The sequence below is a fragment of the Narcine bancroftii genome, chromosome 7, assembly GCF_036971445.1.
Source record: "Narcine bancroftii isolate sNarBan1 chromosome 7, sNarBan1.hap1, whole genome shotgun sequence".
Lineage (NCBI taxonomy): Eukaryota > Metazoa > Chordata > Chondrichthyes > Torpediniformes > Narcinidae > Narcine > Narcine bancroftii.
This window is the reverse complement of record NC_091475.1, coordinates 52,193,851-52,216,905: the sequence shown is the minus strand read 5'-3', so window position 1 is coordinate 52,216,905 and position 23,055 is coordinate 52,193,851. Positions and strand designations below refer to the sequence as shown.

The following is a 23,055-nucleotide window of genomic DNA, read 5'->3' as shown; positions in this document are numbered from 1 at the left end:
AACCATCATAAAAGCAAAACACCTGTTTTTTTAAATCCTTGTTGGGCAGCCTTTTAGAGATCAGAAATTTGTCAGTGGCATGTTGTCTCTGACATCCATTCTATCACTTAAGTAAAGAGCAAAATAAAATGTATAAAAAAATAAAGGAAAGCACTGATGAGGTGTGGAGAAGGACATTGCCAACTCCCGCGACCCTTGATAGAATAAAGACAAGTTAGCAGAAGCATACATTTAACATTCTAACTGAGGATCCCTCAGTGATTATGAGGATGTGCAGTTCTGATTCTTGTGGCCTGCCCTGAATTTGGAGGGGTAGTACAAAAGGCCAAAAGGCAAGAGAGAGGAGAGGCAATGTCAGTGTCAGGAGAGACCAGCTCATAATTCTGACTGCCAAGCCATTTCATTGTCTCTGTTCCTCCATCTCTGCTACATTTGCTCTGAAAACAAGACTTTCTGCACTGGTTTATCTGAAATGTCTTCCTGGTGTCACATCCAAATGTGACATCAATTCATCAAGTCGCAGCCTATCAGATATATTCCCTCTGTCCTATTATCTCTCCCAGCCCTTTGCTGCAAATAAAAGCTGACTTGTTTTCTTTGTTTCGCAGTTCGGACAGACCAGAAACATCAACTCTGCTTCCCCTTTCACAAATGTTACCTGACCTGTGATATGTTATCGGTTGGTGCTTGACGTTTGTTGCAGAGCCCAATACTTTGGAGCAGTACGATGGTGACCACATAAAGAACAGTGCATGTACCTACCCATGAATCCAATGAGTGGTCTGCATGTATTTCTGATCCATTTGTAACAAAAGATTACGACCCCCCCCATGTCTCCTTTCCTCCAGTTCTGCATTAACAGGACCCCCCCATGATAAATTCTCATCTCTTGAGCTCCTCCCATTGCCCTTTCTTCTGTACTCTCCCATTCTTTTTATTCAGGCACTTGCCTGCTTTTTGCTCATTCCTTGACAAAGAGCCAGGCCCAAAGTGTTGGCTTTATATTTATACCTGATATGGATGCTTCTAGATGTGTTCAATTCCTTCTGTACTGGTTTTGGAGGGGCAGAATTGACAAGAAATAAGTCACTGATTAGTTTTGAAATTGTCATTACATAGAACATTACCGCGCAGTATAGGCTCTTTGGCTCATGATGTTGTGATAACCTACATGTACCTGGCAAAAAGAAATAAAACCCTCCCTACCTCATACCCTCAAATTTTATTTCATCCATGTGCCTGTCTAAGAGTCTCTTAAAGGTCCCTATTATTTCAACCACCACCCCTGGCAATGTATTTCAGGCACCCACTGAACCCTGTGTAAAAGTTTTACCCCTGATGTCTTGCCTAAACATTCCTCACTACACCTTGTACAGATGTCCTCTGTTGTTTGCAATTCCTTCCCTGGGGAAAAAATGCTGGCCGACTCCCATATACATGCCTCTCATAATCTTATTGACCTCTTTTAAGTCACTTCTCATCCTTCCTTACTCCAAAGAGAAAAGTCCCAGTTCTGCTAACCTTGCCTCATAAAACAAATTTTCCAATCGCGGTAACATCCTGGTAACTCACCTCTGCACCCTCTCCATAGCTTCCACATCCTTCCTATAATGAGGTGACCAGAACTGACACCATACTCTAGTGTGGTTTCACTACAGATTTACAGAGTTGGAACATTACTTCAGGATTCTGACTAATGAAGCCCAGGATACCATAGGCCTTCTTAACTATCTATCATCCTGCACAGTAACCTTGAGAGATCTATGGATTTGGATGTCAAGGTCCCTCTGTTCTTCCATACTGTTAAGCATCCAACCTTCCAAAATGCATTTATCTGGATTGAATTCATGTTCACATTAGCTGCCATGTAACTATAGCACTCCCAAAGGCAGAGCTGCTGTCCACACCAAGGAAGTAAACCAGTAACTACGCATGTTCCTTTTTAGGGGAGGCAGCAGCCTCATGGGAGAGATGTCATAATGCTGCTGAGAGCCCTGGCCGTTCCCCTGGCAATACACTCCTGCCGCCTGGAACCTCTGCGCGGTGAGGGGAAAGCCCCTCTGCCCTGCCGCGCTGGCTGTTTGCTAGGGCGATTCGGCCCGTCGTGTGCGGGGTTGACCCGGCCCACGACATAACAACCTCTAGTTTTTGTGCATCTGTATTCAATCCTTCTTTTCCTCCATCTTATTAAGGCATATTTTACAGGGAATAAGTGGCCACATTATTCCTCAAAATAAATCACACTACCTTTCCCTTGCATACAGAGATCAAATTTTTTTACATCCTTTATGCAAGTTCCATAATGTTGCCTCGTGTGTCAGGTGGACCATTTTTGAAATTGTACATTTTACTCAAGCCCAGACTGTTAATGATAACAATGGTGTTGCTCACTGTTAAGTATCACTTTCCATCTTTAGATAACTGAGCAAATCTCAGATACCCAATGAGGAATTTCTGCAAAAATGCCATACGAGGACTATATATATTGGTTAAATGAATACATTGTTTTGAAGCCACTGCCTGGAAGTCCAACCTTTCCATTTTCTCCATGTTTCAAATGAGAAAAAAAATCTTTCATATAGTCAGAAGCATTTATTTTGCCAAGGTCACTTCACGCCAAGATATGACAGCCAGCTGACTCAATGCATACCCTTGCATGGCCATGTTGTGAAATTGGGTTGGCATCAATAATGAGAGCAGAGCTTGATTTGGTTTAACCTGACAAGGCTGTGGTGAAGCCAGGGAACTGAAATGAAGAGGAAGCTGGTCAAAGGCACAATGGATGGAAAATAAAGAATTTTTAAAGACGAGACCAACGCAAATGGGAGGAATCTGGCCTAAAGCCTCTGATAATGTCTGAAATTCCATTCAATTCTGTCATTTCTGCTTCCCAACTGTGCCGTATTCGCTCATAGATTGAGCGCAGATTTGAATATTTTAATATGAATAAACTGAAATTGATTTCATTTTGAAGACTTATTAGGACCTCCATGAAATCCAGAAAGCTCCAAAAACTGGCATTTTTTTTCCTGGTGCTGGTACAGCGGAGGTGGAAAGAAAGAGAGAGAGAGAGAGAGCAGTGCGACTAGGTTGGGCGGGGGAAGAGAGACGGCAGCGCGATTCGGGCAGGCAGGGAGGGAGGAAAGAGAGACGGCAGCGCGACTCGGGTGGGCAAGAGGGAGAGAGAAGCCAACGCGAGTGGAAGGGGGTGGATGCGGCAGCACAATTCGGGTGGGTTTAAATCTGGGGCAGCTGGCTTTTGTTCTGAAATCTGGAAAAATCCACAATTCAGAACAAGGGTTCCGGATAAGGACTGTGCACGTGTATGGTTCAATTCTTAGCATGCCCTTTATTTTCCCACGAGCAACAATCAATCATTTCTTTTGCCAAGGAAGGAAATATACAGCAATAATTTTGAGCAGCAGAAAAACCACGGATTGTCCTAATTAATGCAATCAATTTAATTTAGCCTTCTTCGAGGAAAGTAAATTACCTATTTGCTTGGCATGCGAGAGAATATGCGTGCATCACTAATGTCCTCAACTGCTTTTCTCACTGACCCAATTTGTGCCATTCATATCGTCTCATTTATTTGACTTTGAAATTAAAAAAAAAACAATGCTTGAAATGCTCAAAAGATGAGCCAGCTGAAAGGGAATATGCTGGTTGCAAGCTCTGACTTCCACCTGTGACGAATGGCATTTAAAACTGAAGCAGTTGGTTAGTTTTAATTCAAGACATCAGGAATAAACAAGGGAAGACAAACTAAAATAATTCACAGCTAGCATGCATAAAGGATAAAAGAATACTTCAAAAGAGAAAATCAAAGATTAAAAGCAGGAGTGAAAAACAAGTGTGAAAAGGGAAAAACATGACAGAAATGAAATCACAAGGCAGTCATTGTTCGCACACAAATTCATTACAGTTGTGAAATTTATTTATTGATGACTTCTTATATTGTTGAAAAAGACAATGAGCCTCATCTTCTTGGAAAGACAACAGAGTGTTAAAAACAACAATAATAATTAGACAATTCACCCAATAAACTCAAAGGATTTTCAAACTTTCTGGAATCTGTGAGATGTTTAATTTGCTGCATATTTTGCCTGCTGTCAACATTATCTTGCACAAAGTATCTCTCCTTTAATGTACCTGAATGCGTTCAGGTAAATCTCCATTAAAACTATTAATTCAAGCTTAGGCACATCCTTCGAATGTTTGCTAATAGTTAACAAATCCCAATCAATCTCTGAGGATCAGAGATTGTCATGCATGCTACCATGCTGGAACTTATGAAGAGATTTCTTGTTAAGATCATTTATAAATGTCCCCATGGTCATTATTTCCTCCACCCTTTACATCCACTCCGGTTTTCCTGTTCCTCCTTATATTTATATTTAATTTCTCAAGCTCACTTCTTTCGGGTGTCTGATTGTGTCATTCCCTAAACCAACTGGTTAAGATAATCCAGTGCTCACTAAAGGTCTCAGAAGTCTCATTACTTTTGGACTTCACGCAATTATGAGGAAGTGTCAAATTGATGCAGGGAGAGGTCAACCAGGTCTCACAAAGAGTCACGTCCAACAACAACTGCCTCTTCACCAAATTGAAAATTTCAATCCTCACCCCTTTTATAAATCCATGTTATTAACTAAAAATTGAAGCAACATTTCTGTGTTAAAAATGACAGCAAGCTCAACTTAACCATATAACCATTTACAGCACGGAAACAGGCCATGTCGGCCCTTCAAGTCCGTACTGATTCACTTGAACAAAAAAACCTCATTTCTTTTTCATCGCTAGATTAATAATTGAATTGAAGTTCAGCTCTGTACTTCAGTAATTGCACCATTGGTTCTGCTTGATGTTTCTAATGAAAAAAAAAGGTGGCCTGCTATAGCTGCCACTGGTGCAGAGGTGGGAGAGCGGGGGGTGGAGACCCAGTGTTTCTCCACAGGGTCCTACTGACTGGTCATGATCCCAATGGCTCCGAACAGATATTAAATGGCTCACACACAATGATTTACCCTCCTAAAACTGGCTCATCAAACAGTGATCGTTGGGACTTTGAATGAAGTAAAGGAGGCTTAAAGGCAAGCAAAAAATAAATTCAACCAATAATTGTCATCGTTCAAAGAAAAGCAACATCTGGAATGGAAGGCTAGTTGATGGTGATAAGATTGGATCAGTTTCTAACCCAATCTTCCTTGGAGTGCTGCCAAATTTCCAACTGTCAGCCCCAAGCTCTTCAGCTTACTGTATTGGAAGAGAACACAGCCTTCATAATATTTAAACCTTTGAAGTTTGTGGGAATCTTGGATTAAAAATGTTGCTGTTTTGTAGGTTGAAAGTTCTGCACAGAACAAGTTGAATAAAAATGTATGAATTGTTTCTTATTTACTGTTGAATATTCTAAAATAAATTTCACCTTGTCATGGTGAAGAAGCTTATGTGGTCCTGAGATCCCGAGAGTGATTCCATCTGGAGCTGTGTTCCTGGTAAGACCACCCAGGAGGTAAGGTTGAGGGTGAGGTCCCTGACGAAGAACAATCCAACCAAGTCCTCAACGGTGGAGCAGGCAGATGAAGTTACTCCGAACTCAACAGCTGTGAAGGCGGATGAAGGCCTCAACAAATTCATCAGCTCCAATCATCGTAGTTTTCATGCCATTGGAATTCATTGGTTGATTTGTGAAGTATCATGTGCTTCTTGGAGTGCAACACTAAGTATATGTTAAACAAATACATGCACAGGTGTCTTCATTCTGGATCAACGAAACAAAGTCCTCAACCTCGAGAGTTAGCCATGATTCAAAAACATGTATGGCTTTCCAGATTTGATTTGAATACTTGACAATGTCTGGTGTTTATCAAATGCTTTATACAAAGTTATGCAGCCAGCATGATTGTTAACTATAATTGAACTCCTTGGGGACCAGAAAATAAATGACAATTTTGAGTGTCAGTAACATCACTCTGTTTCATGGGCAGTGACTGAAAACCTGTGATCAAAATAAATGTATGAAATAACAAGTGACAATTCAGTGCTCTCAAATCCAAGATACCTATTACACGAGAACTTTTTAAAAGTGGTCCTTGAACAAGAAAGAAATTTGAATTGGATAAGGTTAAATGAAGATCAGGTTAACCATGCAGCAAAAGTAATGACTAATTTCCGAGGAAAACACTCTGCAATAACCCCAACTAATAATTTCACATGCAGCTTCACACTATAGTCACAAGCCCTTTATCCGCATCACAAAGCACTCACTGCTCACATGGCCAACAGCAATGTAACCAAGACTTGTCAGCCAGGTTAACATTGTGCATAGACAATCAAAAGATACACAACTGAACTGAATCACCTGTGTCTGTGGAAGCCTGCACTTGCCAACTGAACAGCCTGTCGGAATTGGTCAGAAGCCCTGGCAGCAATTGGATAAAGCTCATTATTCCGACATGTCTTCGTCTCCACAGTTTTCTGTACCACTGGCACTTCCACATCCACATGACCAAAGATATCTCAAACTGGATAAAAGTTGATTTTTTAAAAAATTACTTAAGACATAGCCCCCCCACCAACCCCCTCCCGTTCCAGGAACGAATAAAGGTTCTGTTGCAAGCAATGAAGGTCCTATGTGTTCCCCAAGGATCTCAGTCCTCTAAAATGGTCACATTTTGGACATCTTCCCATCCTATTCATGTTTGGAAGTCCTTTCTTCACTGGTGCCAACTTTCATGTGAAGAAAATAACTGGTCTTCAATCTTAGATCCTTTGCAATTCCTCTTCCTCAAACTCAAGGCAAAAATTGACAATATCTGTTCCATGAGAAGGATGTGCCTTTTTCTTCAAAGAGATGTCAAACTCCGTTGCAAGCACTAATCAACCTTGCGCAGATGAAGTTTCAGCATAAGCCCAATGAACAAAAGCATCCTTGGTGTTGTATCCATCCAGAATACCTGTGAGATGGTTTGGAAAATGGCTTTCCTCAAAGGCAGAATATAAAGAGCTGATCATAAAAACAATATTGTTTTCTATGAAAACCTGGGAAACGACAGCGTTTGTTACAGGGAAGCAGTATGGGAGGTAGTTCAGACAGCATTATGCAAGTTGCTTCTGTGGAGACTGAATCTCCAACTCTTCTCCAGCTCAGAGTTTTTAGTTTTCATGCTGGACAAGATTAAGGCTGAAAAAAAAACACCTCAGAAGGTGTGATAATTTCAAAACACGCCAGACTTTTGTTACTCTCAAGGAACTGCCCAACAGTCCAACTGTTGACCCTGATAAACAAATAAGCAGAATTTTGGAAACAAAGGCATTACCAAGGCTATAGAATTGTAATGCTGTTGTTAATTGACAGAAACTAAGAACGTCACAGCACAGAAAATAGTTGCTCAGCCCATCAAGTCCTAACTATTTTTTCTGCTGAGTCCCATTGATCTGCACTTGGACCATAACCCTCCATACCCCTCCCATTCATGTACCTTTGCTTTTAAATGTCAAAATCAAACCAGCATCCACCACCTCCTGCAAGGTAGCAAAGAATTATCAAAAATCCACGATGGCCATGTAAATTTGCTCATACCTCTGTCATTTTACTGAGAATCAATGACATGGATTTCCGAAAGGATCATGTGCTGTGCAGATGCTCTATTCATCTTCATCCATAAATTGCTCTGGATATTTTCAGGCCTGCTATAACTTAATCAATTCCACAAATACAGTGGAGGATTTTAATTTCTTTTGTGAAATAATTTTGAGTTACACCTGCATATTTCCAGTGTGGTTTCTTCAGGGATAATCCCAATCCCAGGGAATTCATCATTTCCTGAGAGTGGATGTCAACTCTGAATGAAGATGTGCACTTCTTATCCAGAGTACAGACATTGATATCAAAAAGGATGCACTCAAGAATTTACATAGCTGAATAAAACCTACAATTTTAAATGAAAAAAAATCTTTCTGAAATTTCTGACTCCCTTAATGTTGGAAAGCTTGCAACAGATTGGAGGTATGGGGTTACTGAATATTCATTTATTCATGGCAAACAAATGAAAAATTAATGTTAAAATGGTTCTACTACACAACAAATTTTTTTTTCTGTGGAGATGCAAGTCATGTAAGATTTCTTTCAGGACAATGACATTAACTTGAATCATATTAATATCATTCATTTGCAAATTAATGAAATAAAATTGCCAAACACCTTTTTCACAAAACAGTTTCCCATAAAACTGAAGCAGAATCAATTCCAATGTCACCCTATCCTATTAACTCTATGAAACAAGCTACACTGCTTGATGATTATCTTTGTACACAGCATCAATAATTAAATCAAATGAAAAATACAAAATGCTTCAGTTTGAAGATTACTTTGACTAAATCCTACGTCCAACATTAACTACTGTCTATTTGACTTTCTAAGATATGAAGGTGGCATTGATTTGCAGAGGGGTATCAATGCCTTTCTGTGCAAAACAGTTCGCTGTGTCCAAACATCAGCTTCTTGCCATCAAGGAGTCCAACTCCTGAAGACAGCAGATATTAATGGTTAAACTGAGATTAAAAACTTCACAGAAGAATGATCCACGGTTATCTGCTGCATGTAGCAATTCAATCCATCAACCCTGGTTCCACCGAAGTAAAGAGCTTCCGATTAGTTCAACAGAATATCAGATAGGATGGGTGAGGTATTTGCACTCCATAGATCGCAGAAAAGGTGATGCTCAACTGGAGTGTAAAAGGAAAGAGAATAAACTTGTTCTCAAATGTGCAAGCAAATTGAAGACAACATTGAATCACAAACAATTGTTCTAGTTTTGCAGCATATTTTGGTGGATAAGCCTCAATTTCTTCAGTCCGCAACACTGTATGCACCTGGCTTTACTACCTCATTGTTTGAGGAAATAAGAAACAATACTGTACCCTTCTTTTTCTTACGTCCAGGCATTTGCTTTTTTTAAAAAAACACACTACCTCCTCGGGCTCCAAGACAAAGGACGTTACTTTTGCAGACTGTCAAAGTGCAAAACTTCCAAAGGCACAAGTCCAAGGCAAAACATTTCACAAGTTATTTCAGGCTTTAAACAGTGAACAGTTAACAGTAAAATGAACATTAAATCAGATTACTGAGGGTTTAATGGATAAACCTGGTGAGCATTCCCAGACAATGTTCAACCTACTCATCAGACTAAAAGCAGATAAATTGAAGACCAAGGGGAAAAAAATAGTTCAATCAATTGAGAAGGCCTCTCATACCAGAAAGATAAAAGCATGCTGCTCTCTGGTCATCAAGAAGCTCATTTCGACTGGCTAATTTCATATCCCTCAGCAAATTCTCTCAGGGCGCAGCAGCCACAAGACTGACTAAATCGGTGTTATTATCTATGCACAGTCATCTGCTATTAATAGCTGTACCTTTGCTGAGATTTCAAATAATCTTTAGAGTTAGACTCCTGTACATATTAAACAATCGAAATTTTGCACTGATCTTGATTTGATAAGTAGACCTTCAAAATTAAAGTTTTATCTTTAAAGTATTCTGGAAAGTTAATTTAAAGCAAATTGTTCTGTGAATCTGTGCAATTCAAATGCAACAGAGTCAATTGAGCTTGAAATGTTTGGGCATTGGCAGGTAGATGAAGCAAAGAAGGAGGGGAGGAGAGGGCAGAAGACAGTAAGATTGGAGGCTTAGAATGTTGGTGGTTAAAAGATTGGGGAAGGAAAGACCAAACAGAAGGATGAAAGGATTGGCAAAGCAGTCGCGTGGATATTATCATAAAAGCCAATTGCCACTCACAGGTGACCTCTCTTTTTGAAGATGTGTTGAACTATCCTCTCAGCACACAGGTTACCATAAAAATACTTCACAAATGGCAAAGCCTTTCTTGTTGGAGTGAGGAGGGGTGTCTTGATCGAGGCATGTAAAATTATGAGGGGCCTTTGGAGTGTGAACAGCTAGCTCCTTTTTTCCTGGGGTTGACCAATAAAAAATACCAGAGGACATCTGTTTAAGGTGAATGAAGGCAAATTTAGGGGAGATATCAGTGTTTTTTTAATTTATTAGAGTGATGGATGCCTAGAATGCATTGCCATGGGTAGTGGTGGAGGCTGGTATAATAGGGAAATTCAAAAGACTAAGACAGCCACATGGATGTAAGAAAAACAGAGGGCTACGGGTGTGAGGTTGGGAAAAATTAGATTGTTGTCTAATTAGATTGTTTCTAAATGTTGGTACAACATTGTGGGTTGAAGGGCCTGTGCTATGCTGCAATGTTTAATATTAATGAGAAAATGAGTGATTGTGTTGTGCTCCATGTATAATTGCTCCATATTTGGGTCATTATTTATGGTGGTAGCCCACAGCATAAATTTGCCATTGCTGTCATGTAATGTAATTAATGGCTGTCTTGATAAACCAAGTTTATTAAGAAATAATCTTCAATATTATGTGATTACAGGTACTCCCCAGCTTGTGACTTACCTGCACATATAACCAAAACTTTTTTAAAAAAGGAAAAAATATAAAACTTAAGCGATTACAATGAAAATCGGGCCTATCTATGGAAAATAACACCTCTTGAGAGCTGGCTGGTGGCAACCTTGAGTGAGAGCTGGCTTGGGATATTTTACCACATTTTAACTCCTTGTGTCCTGTTTTTTCTGTTCCTCAGTATTAAGACAGTCAGACAGATTTTAGAGGCTAGTAGAGTCCACAGGGTCCACAGGAGGATTCCGAGATAGAGAGAATGGAAGGAAATCGATCACTTTACTCTTCAGTATCACAGGTAGGGCAGTTCCCCGACATACGTCCATTCCGAGATACGAACGGTCATACAGAATGGAACATGGACGAATGTCAGGTACACCCGTATACGAAAAAAGGATCATTTGGCTATCTACTGTGTCATTAATCTTCTGAATACTCAAACAAACATTTTTTTAGATTCCTCTCAACCCTCAGGATTTTCCTTTAGAGTGCATCAGCCACATTAATCTTCAAAGGCATCAAGATTTTCTCTTGATGCTCAACTCAAAGAAATTCTCCAAACTTTTAGCATTTACTTTCTGCACAATTCAAGAGGGAATGAACAAGCATTTGGCTGAGGCATCCCTCTTGTAAACAAATAGACAATCATTATTTTCTCACATGGTCCAAAACACAATAAAGCACATTTCAGTATCAGATCACCAATCTTAAATGATTGCCAATTGATCAAGAAAAACTAAAATGGTTTGATAGCAACACGACATTAAAGTAAAATCCTGAAATTGAACAAACAAGCTTTACCAATAGTCCAGTTAAGTTGTCAGCTTCCTGAACCATGCAAACACAACTATTTTATATGAATATGTACATTGACTGCATTCATTTTTGGTTTCTTCAGCCTTCTGTGAAGGAAACTATTTTAAGCTGTTGCATCCTGATCAATAATCATTAAATTTAAATAAAAGGGTGGACCTCTACCTACGAATTGGACCATGAATTCTCATCTTGTGGAAATACACATATCAGAACATCAAAAATCAAAGCAGGACCATCCGGCCCATCGAGCCTGCTCCACCATTCAATGAGGTCTTGGCTAATCTGATAAGAGGCTCATCTCCACTAACCCATAACCCTTAATTCCGTTCCTAGGTAGAAATCTATCCAACTTTGTCTGAAATATATTTACTGAGGTAGCCTCCACTGCTTCAGTGGGCAGCAAGTTATTCAGATTCACCACCCTCCGGGAAAAGCAGTTCCTCTTCATTTCTGCCCAAAATCTACTACCCTGTATCTTGAGGCTCTGTCACCTAGTTCTGGTCTCCCCTACCAATGGAAACAACTTATCCACCTCGATCTCATCTATGCCTTTCATCATTTTGTTTCTATAAAATCACCTCTCATTCTTCTCAGCTTGATATGATGTGTCCTCAACAACAACAAAATCCAGCATCAGACGGTTTACAGAAAATGAAAGAGAAAGCCTGTTACTTTAGACATCCAGAAATAATCAAGACATGATTAAACACATTTGAACTGTAGTAATTGCAGCAACACAACCTTAATTCCCACTCAGCTACACTTCTTCACAAGCTGAGGTTCATCTTTCTTCTTCACTCAAATTTATACAGAGACATATTGTCACAAAATCATGCACTGGTATTTTGAAATAAACTGTTGATGAACTGTTGTGCATCTCATACCCTCTTCTAACACCTCATCCACAAGGACACCAATTGAGTTAAGGACATCAACAAGTGTCTTAATTCTGATTGCTACATCAAAATCTCCTAACTCTTGCCAATATCCATCCTGTCACATACACGTGGTCCTTTGCACACATAGTTTTAATGAGGCCCAAGGAACGTTTCAAGAACAACACCTGGTCTTCCACCTGGGTGTGACGCAGCCTGAAAGTACTGAGAACACCAGTGAACCCTTCCTCCATCTCTGTTGGAAGTCATTCATCTGTGATTTTAGCTCAGTTTTTCCCTCTCTGTTAGCACCAAACAATCTGCCAGAGATGTGCTGGAGCTCTCTGTGTTGTCACTTGCTTTAAAACATTCATTTGTATTCTCACATTCTAACTGACCTCATTTCATAGCTTTGGTTCACTTTTCTCCAGAGAAATCTATGGACCAAATGACTTAATCTCCAGTTTACTCCCATGGCAATGCTGGCCATAGCCCATGATATTTGGTCGAATCCTCATCCATGTTGCTTGCTATTTAAAACTACCTTTTTTTTCTCTCTTTACAACTTGTGATGAAGGGTCTTCAACCAGAAATATGAACACTCTCTCTTTCCAGTAATAGTAACTAGCTTGTATTTTCAGTGCTTTTTGTCTTTATTTTCATTAAGATGTTTGCATGAAATGGCAGTCAGCAAAAGTCGAGGATATTTCTTGTCTTAATAAATGTTTATCTTACTTGAACGCCATGTTTATTCCTTGAGTTCCAGTGAAAATATCGGAGGGCACGGGATGAAATTCAAAGAGATTTTACACTAGCCCCATTTGTGGTTCAGGGCTACTGAAGTCACTCCACTTCCATCTTCCGCAGGAACCGCTCCCTCCGGGACTCCCTCATCCACTCCTCCCTTGGCACCTAACCTAACCTCTGCAACCGCAAGAAATGCTACACTTGCACCTACACCTTCTCCCTCACCACGATTCGAGGCTCCAAACAGTCCTTCCAATTGAAGTCATGTCACTTGCAAATCTGCAGCAATCATCCACAGTATCTGGTACTTCCACTCTAGCCTTCTCTACATTGGAGAGACTGGACACAGACTGGGAGATTGTTTTGGTGAGCACCTTCCATCTGAATGAAGCAATGCCGGGGATCTCCCACTGGCCAACCATTTTTATGGCCTTTTGCCTGTTACTTCTCTCCCACCTCCACTTTCTATTTAGGCGCCTGCCTGTTTTTTGCTCAAAGCTTGAAGAGTTCAAGCCCAAAACACTGCTTATCCAATACATCTTTACTTCCCATGGACACTGCAAGACGAACTGATTTCCTCCAGTATTTTTGAGCTTTTAACAACACAGACCTTCAATTTAATTTAATTTATATATACAGTATGGTAACAGGCCGTTTCAACCCTCAAGTTTGTGCCATCCAATTTACAACCAATTTATCTTCACACCTGGTACATTTCGAATGGTGGGAGTAAACCAGAGCACGCAAATGAAACCCAAACCAACACGGGGAGAACATACAAACTTCTTACAGACAGCGTGGGATTTGAGCCCCAGTCCCAATGTAAGAGCATTGTGCTAACTGCTATGCCAACCATGCCACCCTTTCATGTTTCACCTACTGTCTGGTTTGCAAAATAACTTTTTACTGGAACATAGAAAATAATAGTCTTGTGCTCTTTACAATAAAAATAAATCTATGCTCTAATTGAAATGGCATCTGCTTCCCCAAGGAAGTTTGCATTATCATCTTATTGCTGTGCCAGTGAATAATGGCCTTTTGTTCAATTAGCCACTGGTTGATGTCTGATCATCAAACCTCCGTGAAGGAAACACATTGATAAACCATTATTTGATCAGACCAGGGTCCACCACTCATTGGTTGGCATTTATGAAAAGCACGAAAAACAAAGAAAGTTTTACATATCTGTTGACGATGCACAAGAACCATTAATGTGCACCTTTTCACATTTGCCTTGAGGAGAGAATAGTTTTCACACCAAAACTGCAGCAGAAAATGTAAGCTTTAACCGTTTAGACTACTTTTTAAATAAATGAGTCCAAATTATCTATCATTAAAATAGAAGCTTCCTATTAAATTTTCAAAGCATGGATATTTTCAGAATTATTTCTTATTCATACTGTGATGCATTATTTAACATGGATAAATGGAAAAAAAAAGTAAATTTTACTGCCATGAATAAACTCCAGGTTGCTTTATGCTGCAAATGAAAATATTTCAGGACATTTATGGCTGTAATGATCAAGTTCAACACTATGCCACTTAAGAATTGGAAGCTAATACGAAGAGCAGATCCAATAGAAGAAAATGTAAGAAGTTCTCAGCAGATCAAGCATCATCCATAGCATTGCAGCTGTTCCTTTTGCTCTACTTGTTGACCTCCTTGCTCAACACTTCCAGTATTTTCTCCTTTTTTATTTCAGATTTCCAGCATCTACAGTTGTCAGCTTTTCAAATTGAAGGCAAAGCATTCATTCGGATACACAAGGAATAAATAAAGCAAGCTGTCCAACCAGAACCAATTCCAGTGAAAATTCAAGAATCTGCTATCTTATCTTTTGGAAATCCCAATGGTTTGGTTTATGGCATCCTTGGTTCTGTTTCCACTCTCCCCACAACCTCCCAGGTTCTGTTTCCACTCTCCCCACAACCTCCCCAGGTTCTGTTTCCACTCTCCCCGTAAACTCCCCTGGTTGTTTCCTCTCTCCCTATAAACTCCCCTGGTTGTTTACTTTCTCCCTGTAAACTCCCCTGGTTGTTTCCACTCTTCCTGTAAACTCCCCAGGTTCAGTGTTCCTCTCTCCCCATAAGCTCCCCTGTACTGTGTTCCTCTCTCCCTGAAAACTCCCCAGGTTCTGTTTCCACTCTCCCCACAACCTCCCCAGGTTCTGTTTCCACTCTCCCCGTAAACTCCCCTGGTTGTTTCCCCTCTCCCTGTAAACTCCCCTGGTTGTTTCCTTTCTCCCTATAAACTCCCCTGGTTGTTTCCTTTCTCCCTGTAAACTCCCCTGGTTGTTTCTGCTCTCCCTGTAAATTCCCCAGGTTCAGTGTTCCTCTCTCCCTGTAAACTCCCCAGGTTCTGTTTCCACTCTCCCCACAACCTCCCCAGGTTCTGTTTCCACTCTCCCCGTAAACTCCCCTGGTTGTTTCCCTTCTCCCTATAAACTCCCCTGGTTGTTTCCTTTCTCCCTGTAAACTCCCCTGGTTGTTTCTGCTCTCCCTGTAAATTCCCCAGGTTTAGTGTACCTCTCTCCCTGTAAACTCCCCAGGTTCTGTTTCCAGCACTTTAAACTCTTCTGGTACCAATTTCTAAACTCCTTTCTGAACTCACAGTACCTCCATTTGCCACGCTCTCTGCGAACATAGCAAGTCTGTTTGCAGTGCTCCTTGAAACTCATCGAACCTCATTTCCTCACTCTCTGGACATTCAGATTCCATCAAGTTTTGAGATACTGTGTAGTATAAGTATATATTAAAGTGAATTAAAAACCTCAAGGTATTCATTGAAGTAACTGGCAATAGTCCAAGAATTTGGCTACTATGGCACTACCGTAGTTCCAAGGATTCCAGATGACCCAAGTTTAATTGTAGATTGTGGATTAAATTTTGGCTGAATGGTAAACTGTTTCTGTGTCGTGACTTGTACCACATTTCTCTGCAAAACCTCCTGACTATCAACTTAAATGAATATTCCTGTGATATTCTTAAGACCAAGAATATTTGTCCAATTCCACAACCCAAATCTCCTTCAAAACTAGCCCAATAGTTCAATTGCCTTCCCTCAAGAACAATAATGCATTGACTTCACTAGTGCAGATTACTCCTGAGATGCTCTGCTTCAACTCTTTCCAAAACCTCAAAAGCTGCCCTGAAGGGAGCCATTCCTTTAATCAATACCCCTCCCAGAAATTCCTGCAGCTGCTCGATGCTATTCTTAATCTTCTCATGAGGCAGCAATACCTCTTTCGAATTGTACCTGTGACCTCCCTCTGTTGAAACCCCAATAATCCTTCCTTTTTTGGCTTTTCACCTCCTTTCGTGCACAGCTGAGCTGCCTGTGATGCTGCAGCTGTGATTCTGACAGCAGTCCTGAGGGAATCCTTTCCTCCATGAATTAAGAGTTGATCACTGATCACAGTGTCAATTTTCTTCAGGGTTACCTGAATGGCCTGTCTTCCACCGCAACAAAGCTGATCTCCCAGTGGCCACCCATTTCAATTCCCCACCCCTTTCCCTTGCTGACATGTTTGCCAGACTGAGACCACTCACAAATTGGAGGAACACCACCTTATCTTCTATTTGGGCACTCTCCAACTATATTAATATCAACATCTGATTTCTGGTAAAATGCCACCCCCCGCCCACCCTTCTTTCCCGTCTCCTTTCCTCCAGCTCTGTCTCTCTCTTCCTTTTTCCCTGTCTCCTTTCCCAGAGCCAAAATTATCACCTTTCATCTTATCAAATTAACAGCTTTTGTCTGTTGCTCTATGCTCCTCCCCCTCTCATTCTTTCCTAGGCCTTTAATTCAGACACTGTGTGGCTTCATTCATACCTTGAGGAATGGCTCAGGTCCAAAACATCAGTAATATACCCACCTCTTTGCTGAAGGCAAATTCACTAGGAGTTTATGGAGAAGGTTGGTAGGGTCCACGTCACAGTTCATCCTGAGCAGAGGACTCTCTGATCTACAGGCTGTTCCCAGGGATGCATATGGAGAGAGATATCCAGAACCGCTGGAAGATCATCAACTCGGTGAAAGATGTACTTTGGTCTGCCCAAAATGTGTGGTCTTTCAGCACCTGGAGATGTCAGTGTGGGAATGGTGGTGGACTGGCACATTCAAGACTTCAGGAGTTCGTGTTGGGGGATGCCTGAGGGTCCTGTGGGGAAGGACCAAGTCTAGAGCCATCTTGTTACTGGACATTGAGGAGCTTCCCCTTGGTCTCATTCCCCTCAAACAACAGAAGAGGGGAAATGTGCCAAGAAGTCACAATGGTAGTATTGGTGTAAATTGAATTGAATATAACAATTTACAGTGATGGGAATGTATGCATATGAAGCTAAAGGTGGGAACCGAGTGAACAATTTTCCTTTTGTCAGCAATTTCTTATGAATAAAGTACATTTTTGGTGAAAAACTAATCTTTACCTCCAATGGACACTGTGAGACTAGCTGAGTTCCTTCAGCATTTCTGACTACAATTACAGCTTCTGCACATGTTCGTGTTTCACTTCATTACTTCAACCTGTCTTTTTGCCCCCTTGCTTCACTCTGGAGGTGTGCGGAGGCCAGTTCCTGCAGCATGCTGCCGAGTTATCTCAGATTGGAGAACAGCTGCTTCGCCTTCAACTGATTATGCGACCTGCATGGATTCTTGTCCAGAAGTCCACATGTGGCACAAAATGTGCACCTTTCAGGATTAAAGCATTCTCCTATGTCCCTCATTACCAGACAGACTCAATTAACAGACCAAATGTTCCTTTCATCCAGTACCATTTGATCATTTAGTCAAAGGAACATTTTTAATTCTCCTTAGTTTAAAGTTTAACCTCATCAGGACTCATTTTACTCTACTCCTTCTTGTTCTGCATTTGATTTATGTTATTTATCAAGTCTCAGTGGTTCACATAACATTACTTTCCCTGTTCATTTCACACAAGAACCATGCAGCACGTTATCCTAACAGATTGGAAAGAAGTCCAGAGGAGAGGTTCCTTATGCAGGCACACAAGATGGGCACACTGCTTTCCACCTGCTGCCCCTTCTCTTCTTTCTGTTTGTCTTAATTATTCAAATAAATAAATGCTGCCTTCATAGTCTTCAGGATGTTAGTGACCCACGACCACTCAAGTTCCAAGTAACAATTCAAACCTACCTTGGGGTGGGGGATGTGAGATGGCAATGGTGCCTGAGTCGCTGGTGTGGATCCACGGGGAGTGAGGAAGCAATGATGGGATTATTTGAAGATGGTGGTGCCTATTAATTGGCAGCAGCAACGAGGGGAAGCGGAGAACTGGAGCAGGGCACTAGAGGGCGGGAGGATCACGCTCCGTCCAGCTTAGCAGGAGAACCAGAGATGACCCATGGGAACTGTGACCACAGCAGCGAACCAGTAAGGGGGGCTCTGCAGCTGAGGGTCCAGTGCATGCGGCGGGCTGCTGGCCACTCGAGGTGAGGAACCCGCGGAAGCTGTGAGCTGCTGGAGACGGCTGTCAGGAGGTTGGCGCAGGGCTGCGGACTGTTGGAGACTGGCTCACACTGGCCAGAAGAGTACCAGATATCGGAATTGGAATGCAAGGAGGTGCCGAAGGGTTCCTGACCGTGTCAGACATTTGGATATGAAGCTCGAGTTGCCAATGGTTTGGACTGGACTCTGTGGCTGTGGAAATGCCGTAGGCAAATCTCCCTTTTGCTTCTCTCTCTGACTTTAAGAACTGTAAGAAGCGCTTAGGTAATTTCTGCTGGTGGCAAATCTGGCTGCCTTGAAGCAGGCAAAACGAAATTTTATGTCATACAACACTATTTTATTACTATGACAATAAATTGAATCTTGAACCATCTCCACATTATGGAAGTCAAGGTAACTCCTAATTATTTTTGATCTATAGTTCCTGACAATTAGCTCTTCAATCATTAGTCCAAGTGCATCAGCATATCTGGGTCAACCACGCACTTCACAAATTTAACAGCATCATTTGAATTGTGCATTTCATCATCAATTTGGTGGATTGCTGGATTGGTAACTACAGCCACTACAAAAAGGAGAGTGGTTTTCTTTAACCAGTCTACCTTCAGACTATCCTCAATTCAAATTCTTCATCCCTTGGAGTTTCTGTACATTTGGGTATGGGGGTAGAGTTCACAAATGTTTCTGCCTTGTGCTGACAGGCATATCAGAATATGATTAATGAACTTCAGCTTTATGAATATTTTACATTTAAATACAACTGTTCTCGTCTAATGAAGACTTAAAAGTAGCCCAACGTAAATTAAGTACATAAATTTTAAAAGACAGAAGAGTGAATCAGCAGATCGGCATAATTTGAAATGAAGTCAATTGAATGTTGCTTCATTCAACCTGAACATTTAAGTTCAGTGTCCAAAATCAAGCTGTATTCATAATAAATGCAGTGATTTCTCCTGAAAACCATCTGTCTTCATGCATGCAATGATATTTTTGTTTGAGAATGGTCCACTTAATGCCAGAGCTTACTGCTCATTCAGGAAACCACTTCTTGAATTAAGAATGGTGGAATACTTAAAAGTGGGTTGACCTGCTCAAGGATTGTAGTCAAGACCAAGTATTACCCTGAGAGAATTCTCCACAGCTGCATTCTCACAACAGGTCACAACATGACTCCAAAATTCTACTTGTGTTCTCACAAACAATTTTATAATGAATCACGTTTCACAGTAAAGTGACAACTTTATATATGTCCAGCCATCAACAATTTCTTTCCATTTTAAGATAGTGAGTCAATTTGCAGGAATTCTTTAATAATTCACAAAAGCTCACAGCATGCTGACAATGGACAACATTAAATCTTCAAAAATAAACAAAGATACAAATAACATGAGGGGCAAAGAAACTGAAATGTATTCAGGAGAACTTCCTGCGTCAGAAGTTTTTGGTTCAACATGGAGCCGGGCTGGAAAACAATGCAATATTCTCTTATTATCAGTAAAAGGCATATTTAAGAGAAAATTTAGGCCCAGATTTGATATTTCCTGAATAGTTATTTGGAACAATTAATCATAGATATAAATATTAAAAAGTTTATTTCAATTAGGTATACAATTTTGCAAAAAGGAATGAATAAACCAGGAGTTCATAACTCAGGACAAAGATAGAAGAAAGTTTTAAAAATAAATATTCAAGAGGAAACTTGGTTAGAAATTTGTCAGGATACTATGAGTAACACAATTAATGACTAGTACAGAATGATGCAATATATATTTTTTTACATCAACTATATCTGACCACAGAAATTAAATGGATTAAATTCTAATTTTAAAGACGCAATAAAGAAATAGGTTTTACTTTTGCATTCTACGTGGGAATTTCCAAATTAAGACACTTTTGGACAGAACTGGGCTTATTTTTGGAAAGAATCACTAAAGTTTCCTCAAGATACAATATACTTTTTTACTTGGAAATATTTTTGACACACAATTGAAATTGAAATTGAATAAATATCAAAAAGAATGTTAAAATAGCCCTTGCGGTAGCTCGAAAATGCGTGACAGTAACTTGGAAGTCAGATGTGTATTTGGGAATGGGTAGATGGCCAGATTGAAATAGGTCGTTGTATACCACTTGAAAAGACTGCATATAATTTACGAAACAAATTTGAAATTTTTGAAAAAATCTGGAAATAACATTTACAAATTTAGGAATTAAGTTGTAACCAACCAGCCTGAACTTTCCGACTTCTAAAAATCAAAAAAAATTAAGATATGTTTAATGTTTTTATAAATACTATCCAAATGTACTCTTTCTTTTTTCTTTTCTATTGGATTGTTGTGGGGTGGGGGAGGATAGGTTGGGAGGGGGAATTTTAAAAAAAATCACTACATATTAATTTTTTTCAAAATTTTCAAAGAAGAAATTTATGTACAAGTTTTTTTAATGCATATGTGAAATTAAATAAAATTTTTAACAAAACATGGAGCCAAGCCAAAAAGCGGCAGCTTCAGTGACACAAGGCTGCAGACAAAGCGCTGGTCAAGGTGATTTGTGGTGATGGAGTGGCATGCAATGAGTGAGTGAAAGAGTGTGTTTCTATACGATGGCTCTTTACCTCACCAACATCTCAGAAACAGTAGTTATCATGTGATAACATTCAGAAATAGCTCTGGAAGGGGGTACAAAAAGAAACCAATTCAAGGTGATACAGTCAATTTCAGTTGCTTGAGAAAAAAATCTTGACAAAGTTATTTGAAATCTTTGCTCAGAAGGTGAAAATGGAGATGTTTCAGCTGCATTCCCATGGAGGAAAAGGAATGGGAAGTTGAAGCCCAATGTTCACAGGTAAACCAAAAGGTCAGAGGGATCAATAATGCAGTGAAAAAGAACTGGAATATTAGCACAGAGGAGAGCCAGGCTGATTACTTAAAGTTCAAAGCTGAAATTAGAATCAATGAGAGAAGCAAAGGGAAAATACTGTAAGAGAAAAGATTAGCAGCAAACACAAAAGGGAATTTAAAGAGATACAATATGTACATGAGAACATGAGGAGAAAGAGCCTGATGAGAGACCAAATTTACTCTAAGAAGCAGAGGGTCAGAGTCACTACTTTACAGCAGTGTTCAGCAAGAAAGGTGTTGCTGGATTCACAGCGAAGGAAAATGTACTTTAAATTCTGATTGGAATAAAAGTGAACAAGAAGAGATTCAAGAATTGTTGGATAGACTTGAAGTGGACAAGTCACCTGGCCCAGATCGGATGTGTCCTCAACTGCTGACAGAAATAAAGGAGAAAACTGCAGAGGCCCTGAAAGTCAGAGGAATCTGAAGACCAGAGAATGACAAAGGTTACGCCTTGCTCAAAAAAAGAGGCACAAAAGGACCCAAGGGGAGAATTTAACAAAAAGAATCAAGGTCAGGCCACTTGCATTCCAGCCCTACAACAACACTGCCAATTTACAATAGGGCCTCTCAACCTCACACAGATTCACAGACCCCCTTAATACAGAAAAACCTCAAGACTTGTGTCTGGAATAAATTAAAACAACGCAGTCTCATCAGCCACATGGTCAGAGAATTCAAAAGATTTACCACCCTGCCAGTGAAAACATTTTCTTCGTCTCTATTCTGAGCAGTTGACTCCTTAATTTGAATTTGATCCTCTAGGTTTTTGGGCAGCCAGCCAGAGGAAAAACTATTCACATTCATTCTGTGTAGATCTCAAGATGTCTGTGTATTTCAATGAGATCATCTTGCCATCTTATGAACTTAAGGTCATATAGGTCCAGTCTGCTTAATCTGCCCCCCATAAGATAAATATAAGAATTCAAACAATTAATTATTGTTGTTTCTCCATCAGAAGCACACTTTCCCTTTGATGTAGTGACATGTCCATAATATTTCAGGCACAGTCTCAACATTGCCTTATTCAAAAGCAATGGTTGCCAATTAACTATGTCCCACTGTACTTGGTGTAACTTCCGCCACCTTGGAAAAGCAGCCAACACAGAGAAGGACCCATCCTATGCTGCACATTAGGGTTGGCAATAAAGAAAATACATTAGACGAGATAACAGACCAACAGATTCAAGGACAGTTTCTTTCCTGCTTCACAACAGTAAAATTAGGGCAGTATGGTTGGCGTAGTAGTTAACACAAATCAGGACCGGACCAGGGTTCAAATTTCACACTGTCTGTAAGGAGTTTGTATGTTCTCCCTGTGTTTGCGTGGGTTTTCTCCGGAGGCTCTGGTTTCCTCCCACCATTGGAAAATGACCGGAGGTGTAGGTTAATGGGGGGTAAAATTGGCAACACAGACTCGTAGGGCCGAAATGACCCGTTACTCTGCTGTATGTCAGCATTTTTTTTAATTAAAATGTTGCCCTGTCTCTATTTGTTATCTTTCTGCAACTATGCACCTCTGTGCTGCAGCTTACTTGTTGTACAGTGTTTGTGATCTCCAGCTCGTCTGCTCACTAAATCAAACTCATCACTCCATATTGCTGCACGTGACAATGAACTTTAACTTAGAACATAGATTGCAAGGGGATTTGACAAATATCCTTATGATTCTCAAAACAAATTATTTAAAAAAAAAACAGCTGCATGAACTCAGCAGGTTTCCAGAGGTCAGGGGCCATGATGTGAAAATTATCAAATTAT

At 40.3% G+C, this 23,055-nt stretch overlaps 1 protein-coding gene and 1 long non-coding RNA gene across 23 annotated transcripts in view; both read right to left on the bottom strand.

Annotated features, from left to right (window-relative positions):
* LOC138738939 (uncharacterized) overlaps window positions 1-6,172 on the bottom strand; it is a 40,659-nt gene extending 34,487 nt beyond the window's left edge. Inside the window, exon 1 of the long non-coding RNA XR_011341882.1 lies at window positions 5,429-6,172. This is a non-coding gene — a long non-coding RNA (uncharacterized lncRNA). The remainder of the gene's footprint in view (window positions 1-5,428) is intronic.
* dmd (dystrophin) overlaps window positions 1-23,055 on the bottom strand; it is a 1,604,005-nt gene that overhangs the window by 1,381,699 nt on the left and 199,251 nt on the right. The window lies entirely within an intron of this gene.